This window comes from Tupaia chinensis, unplaced genomic scaffold (assembly GCF_000334495.1).
Source record: "Tupaia chinensis unplaced genomic scaffold, TupChi_1.0 Scaffold000639_1, whole genome shotgun sequence".
Classification (NCBI taxonomy): Eukaryota; Metazoa; Chordata; class Mammalia; order Scandentia; family Tupaiidae; genus Tupaia; species Tupaia belangeri.
In genome coordinates, this window is record NW_006160160.1 from 2,765,389 (window position 1) to 2,784,678 (window position 19,290).

The 19,290-nt window shown below is 36.5% G+C and overlaps 1 protein-coding gene across 1 annotated transcript in view; it reads left to right on the top strand.

Annotated features, from left to right (window-relative positions):
• Positions 1-19,290, top strand: part of LOC102487753 (collagen alpha-1(XIX) chain) — a 196,433-nt gene that overhangs the window by 162,055 nt on the left and 15,088 nt on the right. The gene's annotated exons all lie outside the window — the stretch shown is intronic.

Consider the following 19,290-nt stretch of genomic DNA (forward strand, 5'->3'; position numbering starts at 1 on the left):
ATTATATATTATTGATGCCACATTTAATGTAAATGGAAGCATAAACACTTCCACTTACTCTAATAACTAGAAAATAAACAACAAAAGACAAACTATAATCAACCAATGAGTGAATACAGTTACCCGTTTAACTTGATTTTTACATTACTCCAAACCTGTGGGGCTGGCAGGTGGCATGGTGGTCAAGGGCGCTGGACTCTCACATGGCCAACTGTCATTCGAGTCCCAGACCTGGTGGCTTGCTTTGTTGCTTTCCCTGTCTCTCTCACTCTGTTCTTCTCTGATCAAATTAAAATAAATAAAGTTAAACAAAAATAATCTTTCTTTTTAAAAAGCCTGTACAGAACTATTATTATGTGATTTGCTTCTAATATTTGCAAACAATAAAACTGCAGAATGTCAGTAGTAGAATTTATGAGAAACGTTTATAATGGGATTGCCCTAAATGAAATGGTTCATAACTTATTAGTCATTTAATCATAAATACATAATCCTTTCATATTTAGATACAGTTTACTATTACATATTTTCTTCATGGACTACTTTTTTTTTCAAATGAGGCAAACATTCACCTCAGAATTGTATTGTCTTCATAATAAAACAAAAGATGAAGCTTAGAACTAGATCACTCAAACCTTTCTCTTATCTCCTCCCAGTTCAAAATGTTCGCATCTCTTAACAGCCAGCATCCTCTTAGACCTGCAGTTGAGCACAACACATTCAAACCTCAGCACAATCTTCTTTGTAGTTTTTACCTTTTTCTAGAAAATGAGCTTAGTCTGTCCACCACAGCCATTCCGTTTCCTGTCATAACACCGCTGTCCCTGGGCTTACGGAGAATCCTTGACCTGTTTGTGCTGTGTCACTTTGTGAGGTTGGTGCATGACACTTCTTACAGAAGGTCCAGCAGGTTCTAGGGATATCTGCCATGTTTGCAGGCATACTGTCGGCAAAGAGAGAGAGGCTGTGCTGGAAGCCAAAGCATATCTTCATTGACTGTTAAAGATTCTCACTTAACTAAGAGATTCATCTAAGAATGACTTTAAGCCTAATGTGAAGTGGAACATGATTTTAAGAAGATGATTTGTAGCCTGAGGTCTCTCAAATTTTATGTTGATGTCATCTAATGACATAAATTGAGCATTTAAATCAGTGTCCACAAGCTTGTCCTGATTCAGAAAGGTCAGGTCTAGAGATCTTCCAGTAATCTGAATGGAACTCTTCCCATCAGGAGGCACAGCTATGTGGCTTTGATGACATTTGTAGCTATCTTTGTACTTGAAAATCCCATTATGAGGGTCAGTGGATGGTGTGGTGGTTAAAGGCACTGGATTCCCACATGCCGCAGTTCGAATCCTGGACCTGGTGACTTGCTTTCTCCCTTTCTGTTTCTCTCTCTGTCTCTCTCCGGTCAAATTAAGAAATAATAATAGTAACAAATGGAATTAAATAAATATTTTCTTAAATCTCATTATGCATGATACTTTAACAATGTTTAATGCAAATAATCCTTGCAATTCTTAATTAAAGAACAGATACTTTTAATAAGTGGAAAACCTAAGGAACCAAACAGTTGACTTAGGGATAGTCAAATTCAATGTGCAATGAGATACTATGGTTTTTGCTTTGTTTTGTTTTGTTTTGTTTTTGAGAGATTTTTTGCTATACTGCATGTGTGCTCACCAGAAAAACACAAAGATAGAAAGCGAAAATCACCCCCTGAGGGGATGGCCATGCTGCAATCCCTTCTCTCCTTTTTCCCCTCAGTATTTCAAGCATGCAAACGTATACACCCAGCGTGAGTTTCAAGCTGCTGAGTCTAGAAATCAAACTGCAATTGGACATATGGGAGTCCAGTGCCTTAACCACTGCCACCTGCTGGCCCCAGAATTCTATACCTCAAGCTTTTATTTTCAAGATAAAAATAAAAACTATTTATTTGAAAGAAAATTACCTGTATATTAGACCTTTTTTAAAAAATCCTTTGTGAAAAAAATTTTAAATGCTTTGGCAGTGATTTAGTTAAACCTGCTCATTTTACCTGCTGCATGTTTGCTTTTCTTTAGCCGAGTGGTGGGCTCAGTCTTCCACCTAGTTACCTGATTGCCTACTCATTTCCAATTCATGCTGGAAGACCAGTGTGCAATCAATGAGTCTCATCTCACCTGAAATGCAATTTTGACCCACAGCCAGAAAAGTGTATTGTACTACGTTTATTCTGTGGATTTACAAATGACAGCTGATTTCTTTCTGTCAAGGAATACTTTGAAGATATCTCTTTGAACCATTCAGCTGGCATGTACTCAGGGAATACAAGATAATTTTTATACTCATCTAAAGATTCGACATGAGAAAAACACTGTGAAATGTTTTACTTCATAAAGTAAAATGTTAGTATTTGTTGTTACTATTATGTATACTCTCCTTTGCGTCTTTAATAATGTAGATAATCAGGTATTATATATGAAATAGGAATAACTGGGACCAGCATTTGGCACAATGGCTATATTGCAGGACTCCCACGTAGTCGACCACGGTTCGAGTCCTGGACCTGGCGACTTAAGCTCACGCCGGATGCATGTGCATGTGTGCCCAAGATCCCGAGAGGAGAATGGAGGACAAGGGATTGTGGCACGGCCATCCCCCTTGGGGGGGGGGTTCTCGCTTTCTGTCTCTCTGTCTCTCTCTGTCTTTCTGGCAAGCGCATGCGCCCTATAGCAAAAACCTCTCCAAAAAAAAAGAAAAAAAATGAAATAGGAATAACTGAAATAAATACCAACTTAACACGTTCTAATGCAGGTTAATTCATTATTAATTTAAGTGATTTATAACATCTTTAAGGAAGCCAAAATAACTGACTGCAGTCTATTTGGATTAAATGAGATAATGATAAACAGGAGTCACTAAACTTAAAGTTCTCCCATGGTGATCTTCCCAACTAGCTGCACACTAAAACGCACTGGGGAGCTTTAAAACATATCAGTGTTGGGGATCTACCCACAGAGCTTCTAATCAGTAGATCTGATGTAGAACCAGCATATTAAGAATTATTTGTATAATTTTATTTATTGTCTTTAATTTGTTTTAAGGCATGTGTGTGTATGAGAGAGAGAAGGGGAAAGAGAGAGAGAGAGAGAGAGAGAGAGAGAAGTAAGCCATCAGGACTGGGATTCGAACCACAGTCAGCAATATGGAGTCCAGTGCCCCCATCACCATGCCACCTGCTGTCCCAGACCAGTGTAATATATAAAGTTCCTCAGGTAGATCTAAATATGCAACTGGAACTGAGAATTCTTGTTTATGGAAGCTATAGTGGAATGATCTTACTGCTTACTCAGAAAATCCTTCCAGACTGTTAAAGAAGTTTGCCTTTCATTTGAAATCCAACTTAATGCACGGTAATGAAGAAATAACTCTTTCTATTAGGAAGACATACTAGTAAAACTAAATTAAGATTGAAGCTTGTTTGGTTAAGTAGAGGAGATTAGAGCTAGGAATGTGCTTTTTTTTTTTTTTTAAGAGTTTTTTGCTATAGGGTGTGTGCACTCATTGGAGATACAGACAGAAAGGAAGAAATCACCTCCCAGGGACGATGGTCATGCTATGATCCCTTCTTCTCTATTCTCCTCTCTGGACTGGGGTAAAGCTTGAAATTCTACATTTCTTTTGATTTTTGCTATAGGATGTGTATGCTCTCCAGAGAGAGACAAAAAGAGAGAAAGTGAGAAATCATCACACCACACACACACACACACACACACACACACACACACACACACCCCAGGAGATGACCATGCCACAATCTCTTGTCTTTCCTCCTCTAGGGATTATGGGATTTGGGGCACTCACACACACTCACTTAGTGTGATTTTTAAGCCACTGCCCAGGGACTTGAACAGTGTGGCTTGCCATGTGCAATCCAGCGCTTTAACCTCCACACCACCTGCTGACCCAAAATTCTTTGTTTCTAGCAAGTCCATAAAAGATGCAGATGCCACTGGTCCTCATACCATACTTTGGGTCACAAGAATTTAACATCTCTTTCCAGCTTACACATTGGAATCATAACCAACAAGGTGCTTGCAAATATCTAATTCCCAGGCTGCTTCATCTACCAAATAAAGCCAGAATCTCTAAAGTAGGATCCATGACAACAGTCCTATTAAATTCATCCCAAACAATTCTAATGAGCAGCCATTTTTGAGAACCAAGGCTCTGAAAGCCTTGTTCATTGCCTCAATACTTGTATCAAAACACCCAACTTTGGGACCAGCAGTTGGCATAATGGCTATGTTGCTTGACTCCCATGTAGTCGACTGCAGTTCAAGTCCCAGACCTGGTGGCTTAAACTCACACTGTGCACGTATGTGTGCCTGCCCAAGATCCCGAGAGGAGAATGGAAGAGAAGGGATTGTGGCATGGCCATCACCCCTGGAGGATGATTTCTTGCTTTCTGTCTCTCTGTTTTTCCGGCTAGCACACATGACCTATAGCAAAAACTCTCAAACGAACAAACAAACAACAACAAAAAAAACCAACCTAATTACTTACAGGCACTTCAATCAGAGACCAGGCTTTCTATTAATATTTATTATTTAGTTTAATTACTAAATTATAGAGGATGAACTTCAGTCACTGCAATAGCAAGTCCAATAGCATTCTTTTCTTAGCAGGACCACAAGTGTCAGCAACTCTAGTGCATGGAATTCTAAAATCTGCCTAAGCATTTACAGCTGAACTGCCCTCTAAAGTATACATGCTCTATTTGTTTTATTTTCATTTAAATTTTGTTTAATAAGAAATATTAAAATGGGACCAGCAGATGGCATAATGGTTTCATCACTGGACTCTCACATAGTCAATTATGGTTCAAGTGTCAGACTTGGCAGCTTAAAACTCACATCAGGTGCATGTGCAAGCATGCCCAGGATCTCAAGAAGAGAATGGAGGAGAAGGAATTCATGCATGGCCATCCCCCTGGGGGATGATTTCTCTTTTTCTGTCTCTTTGGTAAGTGTGCGTGTCCTATAGTAAAAATCTCTCATAAATAAATTTAAAAATAAGAAATATTACAGCAATTGAGTACTCTATAATACTGAATTTGCTGATGTAAGGGTAATCCATTTTTTTAAAGAATTATTTTGTTTAACTTTTATTTATTTATTTACTTATTTCGATTTGACTGGAGAGGGATAGAGTGAGAGTGAAAGAAAGAGAGAGAAAGTGAGAAAGCAAGCTGTCAGGTCCAGGGCTTGAACAATGGTTGGCCATGTGGGAGTCCAGTGCCCTTAACCACCACACCACCTACCGATCCTGGCAATCCATTTTTAATGTGATATTTTGTGTAAAATTGTGTTTGTTGCCATTATTTTCTTTTAAAAAACTTTTTGCATAGGGTACAGAGAGAGACAGAGATAGAGAGACAAGGAAAGTGAGAAAAAAGAGGGGGTGATGATTATGCCACAATCCCTTCTTCATTCTCCCCTTTGGATTTTGGGTTCACACACACACACACCCAGTATGTTATTCAGGCCACTGGGTCCAGGACTTGAATTGTGGAGTCAGCCATGTGGGATCCATCACCTTAACCACCATGACACCTGTTGGCCCTCCATTATTTTCATGTCTCTGTAGATTAACATACTTTATTTTTCTGAATTTTGAACATTACATAGAACCAATTTACCAGAAAATCCAATGTAAAAACCATCTATCTTCATTAAATGCTACTTGTTTTTCTTAGTCATCCTTTGTCTTATAACTGGTTATATATGAAGATACGGATAAAGAAATGAGAGAAACCAAGTTGAAAAGGAATAAGAGGTAAAGTTGAGGAAATGGTATAAAGTACAGATTAGAGTTTTAGAAACAGTTTTGTTAAATTCAACCACCACAGCTCTTATCATTCCTTCCCACTTTGAAGTATTCTTTTTTCTTTTTTTGAGAGGTTTTTACTGTAGGGCACATGCGCTCACCAGACAGACAGAGAGAGACAGAGAGACAGAAAGCAAGAAATCCCCCCCCGGGGGGGATGGCCACACCACAATCCCTTCTCATACATTCTCTCGGGATCTTGGGCACGCACGCACATGCGCCCGGCGTGAGTTTTAAGCCACCGAGTCCAGGACTTGAACTGCAGTCAACTACGTGGGAGTCCAGCGACATAGCCATTACTCTAACTGCTGGTCCCCCCATTTTAAAGTATTCTTACTGCCAGTGATCAGGCCCTCCTCATTTTTCAATAGCAGGAAAAGCTTTAATAAGATAACCATCCAAAATACTGCCTCAGTTTGTAAATTCAGTGTGTACCAAACTCTTATTTTTTGAGGAAATGGGATCCTATTTAAAATTCCACAAATGAATCCCTTTGATAACATTTGAAGCATTCTGATTCACATTCAGAGCTAATATGGAGAGAACTTCAACATTTTTGCCTCAGGGAAGAAAGAAGTTCAAAAAAAGGAAGAAGATGAAAAAGGGGAAAGAAAGAAAAAATATATATATAGTCTGGAGTCTATAGAAATTTCACAGAGATTAGAGTAATAGTTATGGCATTAATTTTCATTCTATCTTTTAAATTTTAAATATTCTACCAGTCTACTTGGCTTGAATAATTCTTTTTCTTTTTCTTTTTTTAGGTTTATTTTTGCCAAAGGGTGCATGCACTTACCAAAGAGAGACAGAAAGAGGGAAAATGAGAAAACTTCCCCGCCAAGAGGGGAGGGCCATGCTGTATTCCCTTCTCCTCCATTCCATCTCCAGAGTTTGGGCACACACACATACACACACACACACACACACACAAGCCCAGAGTGATTTTCAAGCCACCAGTTTCAGAACTCAAACCACAGTCGGCCATGTGGGAATCCAGCACCTTAACCACCATGCCACCTGCTGGCCCCACAATACTTTTTGTATGGTATTAACAAGCTTGCCAATCTGCCCAGTTACCTCCTTTATTTTATAGCATTTCCAGTTTATTCTGACAGGAGATTAATGGATAAACTCAAGAACAATTTCATGAATATGTAAGTGGAACTTCTGCAAAGTAGTTTGTAAGAGTATCCAGGAATCTTCTCTAAACACTTTTTTAGGAAATGTCCTCTAGAGCAGTGTTAAGAAGAAATGAAACTCCTTTCAGCTCAGAAGATGAGAATGGTATTGAATCACAAAAAAAAAAAAAAGGAAGAAAAGGAAAAACTATACTTACCACCATAAACCCACTCTATGTATCTCTTGCTAGGAATATTTTCAGCAAACACAGCTGTTAGAAAATAAAAACTTTAATCAAATCACTTTGATTCTTTTCAACCTCTTTTTGGATGATACCAAATTCACTAATTAGTTTGGTACTAAATTGACTATTGTGTAAACACAGTAAGCCATTATAGAAGCTTACAAGTATAATTTTAAAGAAATAAATGAGATCCTTCTACCTGATTTAAAGTAATTCATTGATCATTCTTTCTTTATCCTTTTTATATATCAGACTGATAACCATTTTTAAATGCCACAACAAATTATTAGAGCCTAAGTAATAATAACAATAATAAGCGATAAGGATTAATTGTTTTCTGTGTTATCTAAACCATTCCTTAACCCTGTGAAGTACAAAATAACTACTACCACCACATCATACTTTGAGAGAAATCAAGGACTAGAAATTTAAATAACTTGTCAAAGGTTAGAGATAAGTGGTACGGTGGTTAAGGTGCTAAACTCCCACAAATGATCCACAGCATTTCAAGTCCCAGATCTGGTGGCTTGCTTTCTCACTTTGTACTTCCCCCTCTCTCTCTCACTGTTTCTCTCTGGTGAGCACACATGCCCTATAGCAAACTTTAAAATAATAATAATAAATTAAATTAATAATTTTAAAAAAGAGAGGTAGTAAGTGACAGAGCAAATATGCAAATGTACTTTTGACAGACTCTAAAGTCTAAGCTTTTAATTTCCTCAAGCATTATTTAAATTCAGATTAGGAAATGACAAAGAAATATTAGGAAAGTGTTGTAAATTATTACAATGATTACATTTTTGAAATCCCACTCTCTTTTATTTTGAAGCCAGAGTTAAGATAAAATCAGATGCCTACCAGAGCTGGGGCAGTAACATAAATGTTTGATACAGCAGGCCATAGAGCATGCTGGGAGCTAGAGACCAGGATCACTGTGTCTGTCTCAAAAGGCACAACTCAAATTTAAAACTTCTTAGAGAGAGCTTAAAAGAGAGCTTAAAACAGAACACGTAATATAATAAATCTTTTCTGTTTATTATCCAAAATAAAATATTAATAACCTGCAATATTTGCTTCAGATTTTTAAAACAAACAAAAAAATGTTATTGTATGAGATGCCTATTTTCTCTTTCACCCCGAGGGAGCTACTATATTGATAATGAACTTAATGTTTACTTCATAGATATGCAGCTAAAGTAATATACCCTGGGGTTTTGTTATTAACATAAATCGTATTCTTTTATAAATAAACGTTTGCACATTTTCCCTCATCATACTGTTTTTTTGAGATTCACCCATGTTGCTGTTGTACCATAGATTAAGGTCGTTCTTTTTCACTGTTCTGTTGCCTTCCAACACATAACCATCCCACTAGGTGTTTTTATATTTGGTGAGCATTTGGGCTTTTCCCTGTTTTTTCTTTTACTAAAAATGTATGACGAATATATTTCTGCCTGCCTCTTATGCACGTAATTGAGATTTCTTTTTTTTACAGGTTATAAACCTAGAGATGTTATTAGGTAAAAGGGTATAGCTTTTTTCAACTTAACAAGATATTGTCAGATTGCTCTTCACAGTGGCAGCAATATGTATCAGTATACCTATTAATTTATGAGCATTCCCCACCTCAGCAATATTTAAGATTCATACAGTCATATACATTTTAGTTTTATTACACATAGAGCCCCAAAACAGATACAAGGAATTATAGAACTTTGTAGTGTGATAATGGAAACTTCATAAATTAGTGGGGAAAAGACAGACTATTCAATAAATCATGTTGGGGCAACAGGTTTTACAGAGACAGAAAAATCCATTCTTTATACTAATATTAGTTTCTGTATATTGTCCTTTATTCACAAATGCACTAAACTATGAAAACAGTTCTAATCGTTTATCTATATATTCCTTTATATTAATATGCATATAACCATATTGCTCTTGAATTAATGACAACAAGTCTTTCCTCTTCAAAATGTTTGCTTCCTGTTTCTTTACCTGATCATATTACATAGGGATTAAAATTGTTATCCTCATCTCTTCCCTGACCCTAATGTGAAGACTTTGAAGTTTCACATAAATATGCCTTTTTCTTTTATTTGTTTGTTCTTTTCTTGGTGGGGGCAGGGCAGGAATAAAGAATCTCGGGCAAAGAAGGTAGTGGTATCAGTCTTTTTCCATGTGTGTATTCTAAAGTTTTATGTTAAATGTGAACTTGCAGTATTTTTTTTTATTTCCATCTGATTAAAAATAAATTTCTTGGGACCAGCAGATGGCATAATGGCTATGTTGCTGGACTCCCATGTAGTTGACCATGGTTCGAGTCCTGGAACTGGTGGCTTAAACTCAGACCGGGTTCATGTGCATACGTGCCCAAGATCTCAAGAGGAGAATGGAGGAGAAGGGACTGCAGCATGGCCATCCCCCCTGGGGGGTGATTTCTCACTTTCTGTCTCGCTGTCTGTCTCTGTCTTTCTGGCAAGCTCACACACCCTATAGCAAAAACCTCTCCAAAAAATAAATAAATAAGTTTCTTGAGGCCAGCAGGTGAGGTAGTGGTTAAGGCAGTAGACTCCCACATAGTTGACTGTGGTTCAAATGCTGGACCCATTTGCTTGAAACTCATGCCGGGTGCATGTGTGGGAGTGCCCAAAATCCTAAGAGAAAAGTGGAGAAGGGATTGTGATGTGGCCATGCCCCTGGGGAGTGATTTCTAGCTTTCTGTCTCTCTGTCTCTCCAGTGAATACATGTGCCCTATAGCAAAAATCTCTCAAAAAAAGAAAGAGAAAGAAGAGAGAAAGAAAGAAAGATATAGAGATTTCTTCCTGTCTCTAATTTTTCAAATGATTTACCAGGACCATGTGTTGACTTTTATAGTCTTTTTCTGCATTCTATTGAAATAGGTGCCCCCCCCCCAATACCCTAGTGTACCTTACCTATTTTTTGACTGTGAATCATCCTTTTTGTCCTGAGACAAATCCTAATTGGTCTCAATGAATACTTTTTTCTTCTTATTGAAGGATATGGAATTCTAGATCATTGTATTTTTCTTTCAGTACTTTAAATATTTTCCCCTGTGTTCTGATTTCTATTATTTCTTTTCTTTTTTTTTTTTTAGAGTACTTTTTTGCTATAGGGCACGTGCGCTTGCCAGAAAGACTGAGAGAGAAAGAGAGATAGAAAGCGAGAAATCACCCCCCAGGACAGATGGCCACGCTGTAATCCCTTCTCCTCCATTCTCCTCTCGAGATCTTGGGCATGCACGCACATGCGCCCGGCATGAGTTTAAGCCACTGGGTCTGGGACTCAAACCATGGTTGACTACATGGGAATTCAGCAATATAGCCATTATCCTAACTGCTGGTCCCTCCATTATTTCTCTTTTAAAAGAATTATTTATTTTATTTTATTTATCATTATTATTTTTTAATTTGCTATAGGCATGCATGCTCATCAGAGAAAGACAGAGAGAGAGAGAAAGAGGGAAAGTGAGAAAGCAAGCCTCCGGGTCCAGGACTCAAACCATGGTCAGCCACGTGTGAGACTAACACCTCACCACCATGCCACCTGCTGGCCCCTCCATTGTTTCTGAAAAGAACTCATTCAAATAATTGTTCCATATATGCAATACTTCATTTTTTCAGACTGCTTTCACTATTTCTCTTTTGGTTATTGAATTTTTAGCAGTTTAGTAATGATCTAAATGTATTTATTTTTAAATTTGTCCTGATTAGCTTCTTGAATCTGTAAATTTAATATCTTTTACCTAATTTGGTGAATGTTGGCTCTTGTTTTATCAAATATGTTTTCTGTCTCCATTATCATCTTCTTCTCATCTGGAACACCAATTTTGTATGTTAGATTTTTAGTAATGTCTCAGTTGTCCATAATACTCTGTTAATTTTTGTTTATCCAATTGCCTCCTCATAGGAATGGATTATTTCAAGTGAACTGTTGTCAGATTTACTAATGGTTTATTAATTTCCATTATGCTATGAAGTTCTTGATTGAATTTTTTATTGAAGTTATTATTTAATGAAGTTTCTTTTAAGAAAAAAAAGTTTAGGGAACCAGCAGTTAGCGTAATGGCTATGTCACTGGATTCCCTCGTAGTTGACCGTGGTTTGAGTCCCGGACCTGGTGGCTTAAACTCACACCGGGTGCGTGTGTGGGTGCGTGCCCAAGATCCTGAGAGGAGAATGGAGGAGAAGGGATTGTGGTGTGGCCGTCCCCCCTGGGGGGAGCTTTCTCGCTTTCTGTTTCTCTGTCTCTCTCTGTCTGTCTGGCGAGTGCACGCGCCCTATAGCAAAGACCTCTCCAAAAAAAAGAAAAAAAAGTCTATAACATTTTCCTGTCTTTCCATTCATTATAAGCATGTTTTCTTTCCTGTCTTTAAGAATGTTTATTTTGTTTTGTTTTTTGATTTTTTTTGTTTTTCAGGTTTTTCCCATAGGGCACATGTGGCTTCCCTGAGAGAAACAGACAGTATGAAAGTGAGATATAACCTCCTCCAGGTGGATGGCAACTCAGCAATCTCTTCTCTCCCACTCTCCTCCTGGGATTTTAGGCATGCATGGGTCTTGCCGACTGCTGGCACCCAAAAGAACAAGTTTTGTTTTGTTTTGTTTTGTTTTGTTTTGTTTTGTTTTGTTTTGTTTTGTTAAGAGGTTTTTGCCTTAGGGCTCATGCCCTCACCAGAGAAAGAGAGAGGGAGAGAGAAAGAGATGGCGGCGTGACCATCCCCCTGGGGGGTGACTTCTCACTTTCTGTGTCTCCTTTGGCCATGCCGTAATCTCTCCTTCATTCTCTTCTTGGGATCTTGGGCATACACACACATGCATCCAGCAATAGTTTCAAGCTGCCGGTTCAGGACTCAAATCACAGTTAGACATGTAGGAGTCCAGAAACATAACTGCTACACCATCTGCTGGCTCCCAAGAAAACAGTTTTAATAGATTTTTTAAATGTTTGTCTAATAATTCTATCATCTGAGTAATGTCAGGTTGGTCTTTGTTGATTTTCTTTTCATTTAGAATGTGTTGTCTTTCTGCTTAGTTGTGTATCAAGTTATTTTCTTTTGTATTTTGGATATGATGAATAGATATTATAAATGTTTTATAATCTTTTATTTTTCTCTGAAAAGGATTAATCTTTTTTAAATCAGGTATTTAGATGGGCTGGATTAATATTGGAAATTCTGTTTCCATATAGTTGGCAACAGCTGAAATCTCAATTTTGTTCTTATAATCTAAGCCAGATGTTGTCATCTGTTCTCTGTTGCTAATAAGAGACATATATGAGTCTGGACAAATTGTAGAGGTAGAGTCAGCCTCATAGTGCAGTGGTTAGATGCTATACAGAAGAAGCCAGGTCGCACGTGGTCAACTTGGGTTTGAATCCCAGTCCCATTGACTCGAAAGACATACTGAGGGGTATGTGTGTGTGTGTGTGTGTGTGTGTGTGTGTGTGTGTATGCCCAAGATCCTGACAAGATAGAGAAATGGAGGAAAAATGATTACCCCATGACCAGGCCCCATTGAAGGTCTGTCTCACTCCCTCTTTCTATGTCCATGTGTGTGCACACACATCCTCTGGCATTAAAAAAAGGGAGAGAGAATAAAGATTTATTTAGCTTGTGATTTTGGAGGTCCAAGATCAAAGGGCCACATCTGATGAGGATCTTGTTGGTGGAGACTCTGCAGAGTCTTGAGGCAGTGCCAAGCATCATGTGGTAAGTCCAAGCGTGAGCTTGTCTTCACGTCTCATGCCTCTGTCTCTCCTCCTAAACCCATCAGGCTTCAACTGTGGGAGCCAACCCTAACCATCTAGTATTAGTCACTTCCCAAAAGGCTCACCTTTCAACATTAAAGTCAGATTCACTTTTCACCCTCTTAATATCATTACAAACAAATTTTAACACATGAATTTTGGGGAGACATATTCAAACCATATCACTGGGCTACTTCGAGCTTGCCCTGTACATGTATGGTTAAGGGTCAGCTGGAGATTTGGGCAGTTATTGCACAGAACATGGGACGTCCTTTCTCTTTCTGAGATTTTGAAAACTGGCCCCCCTTTACTTTCAAAAATTACATTTCTTCTGAACTCTATCCCCAGATTTTTCAATCCAACAAGACTGCAGGCTTTCCGTTTATCCACCCCATGCTCCATACTCAAGACCGTACTTGACTAAACATCTTAAAAACAGGAAACTGACCCTCGTCCCACTTAATTTTTCTAAATGTTTACTCTCCTTCATATCTGCCTATTTTTGTTGAGGTTTTTTGTTTGTTTGTTTGTTTGTTTTGAGTGTCTTAGGTAGTTGTTTTTATATTTAGTCCAGAGTTTGTTGGTGTTATCTGTATCTGATAGGAACTACTGTACCACTGTGGAAGCCCTTGGCACTTTTAAAATGCAATACTAGGTTACATATAATTTACTTAGATATTTTGCATCTGTAAAAATAAGTGAGATATTTTTACAAATTTCTTGACTTATTCTGTTGGTTTTACCTTCAACAAATATATAGAGTCTTGACCAATCCTATCTCTATTACTATCACTCAGTTCTAGAAACCAGCATACATATCTTGACTATTTCAGGAGTCAATTAAGGGTTTTTCCACTTCTTCCTTGACCTTCCTTGAGCCTTTTCTAAATACAGAAGCCAGAATTGTCTTGGTCACTCTTCTGTTCAAACTCTCCCGTGTTTCCCTATTTGAATTACTGTTAAAGCCAAATTCAGTACAATGGCCTATGAAGTCACAGGATTCAAATCTTCTTGCAGTTCTGACTTCATTTCCTATTCTTCTCTTTCTGACTTCACTCTAAACAACCATTCTTTTTTTTTTTTTTTTAGAGGTTTTTGCTATTGGGCGTGTGCACTCGCCAGAAAGAGAAAGAGAAATAGAAAGTGAGAAATCACCCTCCAAGGGAGATGGCCATGTCGCAATCCTGTCTCCTCCACTCTCCTCTCGGGATCTTGGGCACGCACACACATGCGCCTGGCTTGAGTTTTAAGCCACTGGATCTGGAACGCGAACCATGGTCGGCTACATGGGAGTTCAGCGACATAGCCATTACGCTAACTGCTGGTCCCTAAAACAACCGTTCTTTTTGCAGTTCCTCAAGCATACCAAGGACACGCCTCCTCAGGGGCTTTCATTTGCTGTTTCTTCTTTAGGCCCTTAGATACACGCAAGGCTAACTCCTCACTTACTTCACACTTCCACTGAGATGTCACTGTCTCAATGATGGTCACACTGGCTACCCTATTTAAAATTATGCATGTTCCATATTATCTTTTTCCATACCTCATCACTTTTTAACATGTCACTTAAACTACTTTCTAAATGTTTATCATTTGTCAATTTCCCTCTCCCTTTCAATATCAAAGCCATGAGGAAAAGATCTTTGTGAGTTTTGTTCACTGCTAAATTCAAGCATACAGATCTGCTTGACACATAGTATTTCTCAAGAAGTCATTTACTTTTAATGGATATTGTCTATATCAATTTTTAAAAAATCCTTGTTGTATTAGTGTCACTAATTCAGCTTATTCACTTTCTCTACTCTGATTTTGCATAACATAAGGAGTAACTTCTACTAGTGATTTGATGAAACCATTTGGTCTGATGTCTTTGTCAATATGAGATTTTTGTGCCTCTGAGTCCATTTTCAGTGTTTCAAGGTTTATTGAAGTTTTCTATTTCTTCCTGTCAAATTTCTAGAAAATTGTCCAATATTCAGTTTTTTAAATAGCAGAGTACTGACCAAGTGCATTAAATCTATTGTTCTGGTTAAGAATATTGGCTCATTGACATTGCTTATGTTTCCAGGGTTACAGTCAAGAGTGACTGTGAAGTTCTAATTTCTGTGATTTATCTAATGATTGTTATATAAAGTATTTGTTATAATAAAAAATAATTAATTGTTCTATATTTTATTTTTACCATAACCTGCCTTTTTAACTTATCCATTTGTCAGTAATTTGTTTAACTCCCAGAAAGTAAAATGATATTATAATCCATAGAAATCTTAAATAATTTGGTACTTTTGATTTCAATATCACAACTGAAGCAAATAAAGTCACAAAAGTCAAATAGTACCAATTATAGCTAATTATCTCACTGACATTCTCTAAGCAACTGACTTACCAACAACAACAAATATATAAATAAATTTTGCATATATATGTGCTAACCTTTTAAAATTCTAAGTCTTAAAAGTCACCAAATCACATTTTCACAAAAGTTCATTGGTCATAATCCTACCTGGAATTATTGTATGGCTAGTATCATACATTGAGCCTCAGTAATAATTGAAGTAGAAAAGTCATTTCTGAATAGTCTGCTAAAGAATAAAAACTTATTTTTTAATTATTTAATACAGTATATTAATAGATTCAGAATCAGTACTTTTTTCTCTAAAATGTTATTTTCTCTTGTGGAAAAACTAAGTGCTTAATGTCGCAATGACACTTAGCCAGTGAGTCACTGGTAAATTTAAAGTATCTCTTCTGCTGATATTTATAATTTACAGAGTAGGTTTATGTGAGCTAAAACTAACAATAAGAAAAACATATTTAGCATAAATATCCCAATTTCTTTGATCAAAATGTAGTTTATCTAATTACAATAAGATCGTAATGAAAATGTACGTTTAAGGTAGATTCAGATAAACCATTCTGAAATCATGAAGATTTTCACATAGAAGTCTTCTACTTGAACTTATATTATGGTTTGTACATGGTATTTGAATGATGGTACTTAACACTAGCTTTTTTTAAACACTTAAATATTAGATATAACTTCTTACATCTAAATACATGAGTATAATAATAAACTCAATTCTTTGACTTTTTTGTCATTTGCTGTTTAAAATCTTCATTTTATGTAATGTCATTATATATAAATGTTGAAATTATTTTCTATATCTTTCTTTTATTCCCAAGATTAGCACAGTCTCCTCAGTTAAATAATACGCTGCTGTCTTCACAGTACACATTTACTGAAGTGTGTAACTTAGGCTCCAGCACAGAGGCAGGGGCTGTGACTGAAATGAGACAGTTGGCTGATCTCTCTGCCTCCTTCCTTCTTTCCTCTTCTGACCTTTGCATATCATGTCAAGAGAGAAACAGGTGAAGGAAGGTAGTACAGTGTGATTTCATGTAACATATCCACTCATTTTAGTTCCCAGGAAAATGTTATGTTGCTTCAGCCCTGCTTCTTTGGGGAGTTACTAAATACTCATCCAGATGGCACCAAATGTTTATCCAGAAGCCAAAGGTTAAGCCAGTCTCCAGCAGAAGTGCCTTAGACATGCTTACTAAGTAGTATTTAAATGCCAGTTCCTCAGGGCCAGATTAATCCAGCTTAAGTGAAAATTAGGCACAGAGAAAGAGCATAGCTTTCACACTATGAAAACTACCTTAAATACCATAAGCAACTGAGAGAAAAAGTCAGCTGGTCATTTATAAATCAAATGACACTCAATTAACAGATGGTCCCAATGTACAAGAGATCATATGGTATTCACAAAAGAGAAGTCTTGACATAATTCTTTTCCTAAGTTCAAGATAGAATGATTGTTCAGTAAGTGATATGGTCTCTTTCATTCCTTTCTGAATCTTTTGTACCCGCACACTTGGTTGGGTGCTGACTGAGTGCCGAACAGTGTACAAAGCACTGGGACCCAGAAGTAAACAACACCCACTGTCATTGCCTCTGTAGATTCTATTTGGTTTAAGAAAAAGCAACTGCGGGGACTAGCGGGTAACTGGTGGTTAAGGTCCTGGACATTTCCACAAGACCAACCATAGTTCGAGTCCCAGACCTGATGGCTTGCTTTCTCTCTCTCTCACTCTCTCTCTCTCTCTGTGTGTGTGTGTGTGTGTGTGTGTGTGTGTGTTTCTCTCTGGTCAAATTGAAAAATAAAAATGAATGAATAAATAAAATTAAATAAATAATTCTTTTAAAAAAAGAAAAAGCAACTAGTTGGTTAATTGATTTTTTTAAAGTTGATCATTTTTTATTAGTATGTAGCCTACAAATATTTGGACAATAGTAGCTATATTGAGATTACGTTTGAATCGCTAAGGATTTCAGAGAAAATAATTTTTATGACTAAATATGTTGTAATTTAAGTTATTCACTTTAAATATATTTGAATCACACTCAACTACTGAATGATGCTTTCCTATTAAGATTCCTAAGGAATTATAAATATCTCTTTTTAGGTGAATAAAAATAGAAAGTTCTGTGTTATATACACAGAAAGCATAATGCTTCTTTCTGTTCTGATTACAATTAACATATGTTCTATAGCATATCTATATTATGCATATTCATATTTATATATGAATATATGCCATCTTGCACAGTAATCAACTGGCAATTTAATATAAAATTATTTTAAATTCCTCACATAACAAATCTAAGTTACTTACATGTTCTAGGAGTTGCCTAAATTTGGATCAATACTATAGCCTAAAAGTTGCCTAATTCATATTTAATTCACTGTTAACTTTCTGAAACTGGCGATTCAATTTGATACAGGGATTTTGAGGGTACTAGTAGGGCAGTAGAAAGAAAGCTGTTGAAATAATTTTAAAAGCAATCTTTTTTATACTTGTGGGCAAAAGGCTTATATAAATAAATCAGTTGATTAAAATAGAATCTGTTTCTATAATATAAAGCTATTTTTATCTACTCTTTGTAGAAATACAGGCGAGTTGATGCTTAAGGCCCTAGAAAGATTTATGTTTTAGCCTCAGAGAAGATTTATGTTTTGGAAAAACCTACAGTCAGCTCATTGGACATGGAGGTGATTTATATATCTTTCATTAGATGAATGATTTGAAAATAGCTCCCTTGCCCTTCTGTTTATAGTTTGCTTCTGTTTCCAAAGACATTTCAAATAGTTTCCATCAAAAGTCTAAATTATGCATTTTAGGCCTCAACAGTAAAACTTTCTTAAAAGTGTTATGCATTGACAATTTGGGACTTCTATGAAAAGAATTATTTCATGTTGAAATGCTCAGTGACCTAGGAAAGTAAAATGTATCTTAAATGCCATTAGAAAATTATGAAATGTGTAAGCCTTTAGAAAAATCATATGCAACAAAGCCAGTCTATATGAAAATGAGTAGCCTTAGTTTATATGTTTAAACCACAGTCTATATGAAAATTAACTTAATTAAATTCGATTCTATTTAAATATGTCGAAAATCTTTGTGGTAGTACCTTATATTGATCCATAAGATAGAACTCAAAAATGACTGCTCTGTATAAGTGATTAAAATTGTATGTATTCCAATTAATTAGTCCATCGATGTAAGAAACCAAAAACCCAGGCATGATAGCTTAGAGGTTATGTAAATAATAGAGCCTGATTTCCTTGGCTTGAACCTGCTCATGGCTCTTGACCATTCTGCACCTTAGTTTAATCACCTCTGAAATGGAATAATGGTATCTCCTATTGTATGTGCTATTGTGATGATTAAATGAGTTAGTGTATATAAAGATTTTATAATAATAACTGGATCCTAGTAAATACTACTTAATTCTCAGTTATTGTTATTACTGTTAATATGTCAATGTAAGTAGCAAAAATATCAATAGGAATGAACCTAGAGGCCTTTGTGAAGTAATTGCTAAGAAATGTTTAGAGAATTTTTTGTGAAATCTCCGTGCCTTTATGAGTAGAATTCTTTCCTTTTTTTTAAAAAAATAATTATTTTATTTCACTTTATCTATTTATTATTATTATTTTCCAGTTTGATCAGAGAGAGATAGAGAGAAAGAAAGTGAGAAAGCAAGCTACCAGGTCTGGGATTTGAACTGAGGTTAGTTATGTGGAGTCCAGCACCTTTAACCACCATGCTATGTGGCAGCCCTAGAATTCTTTCACCATAAAAAAGACTATTAAATATAAACTGAACTCTTTTTTTTTTATAGTACAGTATAACTCCATGAATACAAGAGCCTTGTCTAACGTATTTACAACTGTATCCCAGAATAGTTGTTGCAGTATAGGTACTCAATAAATATTTC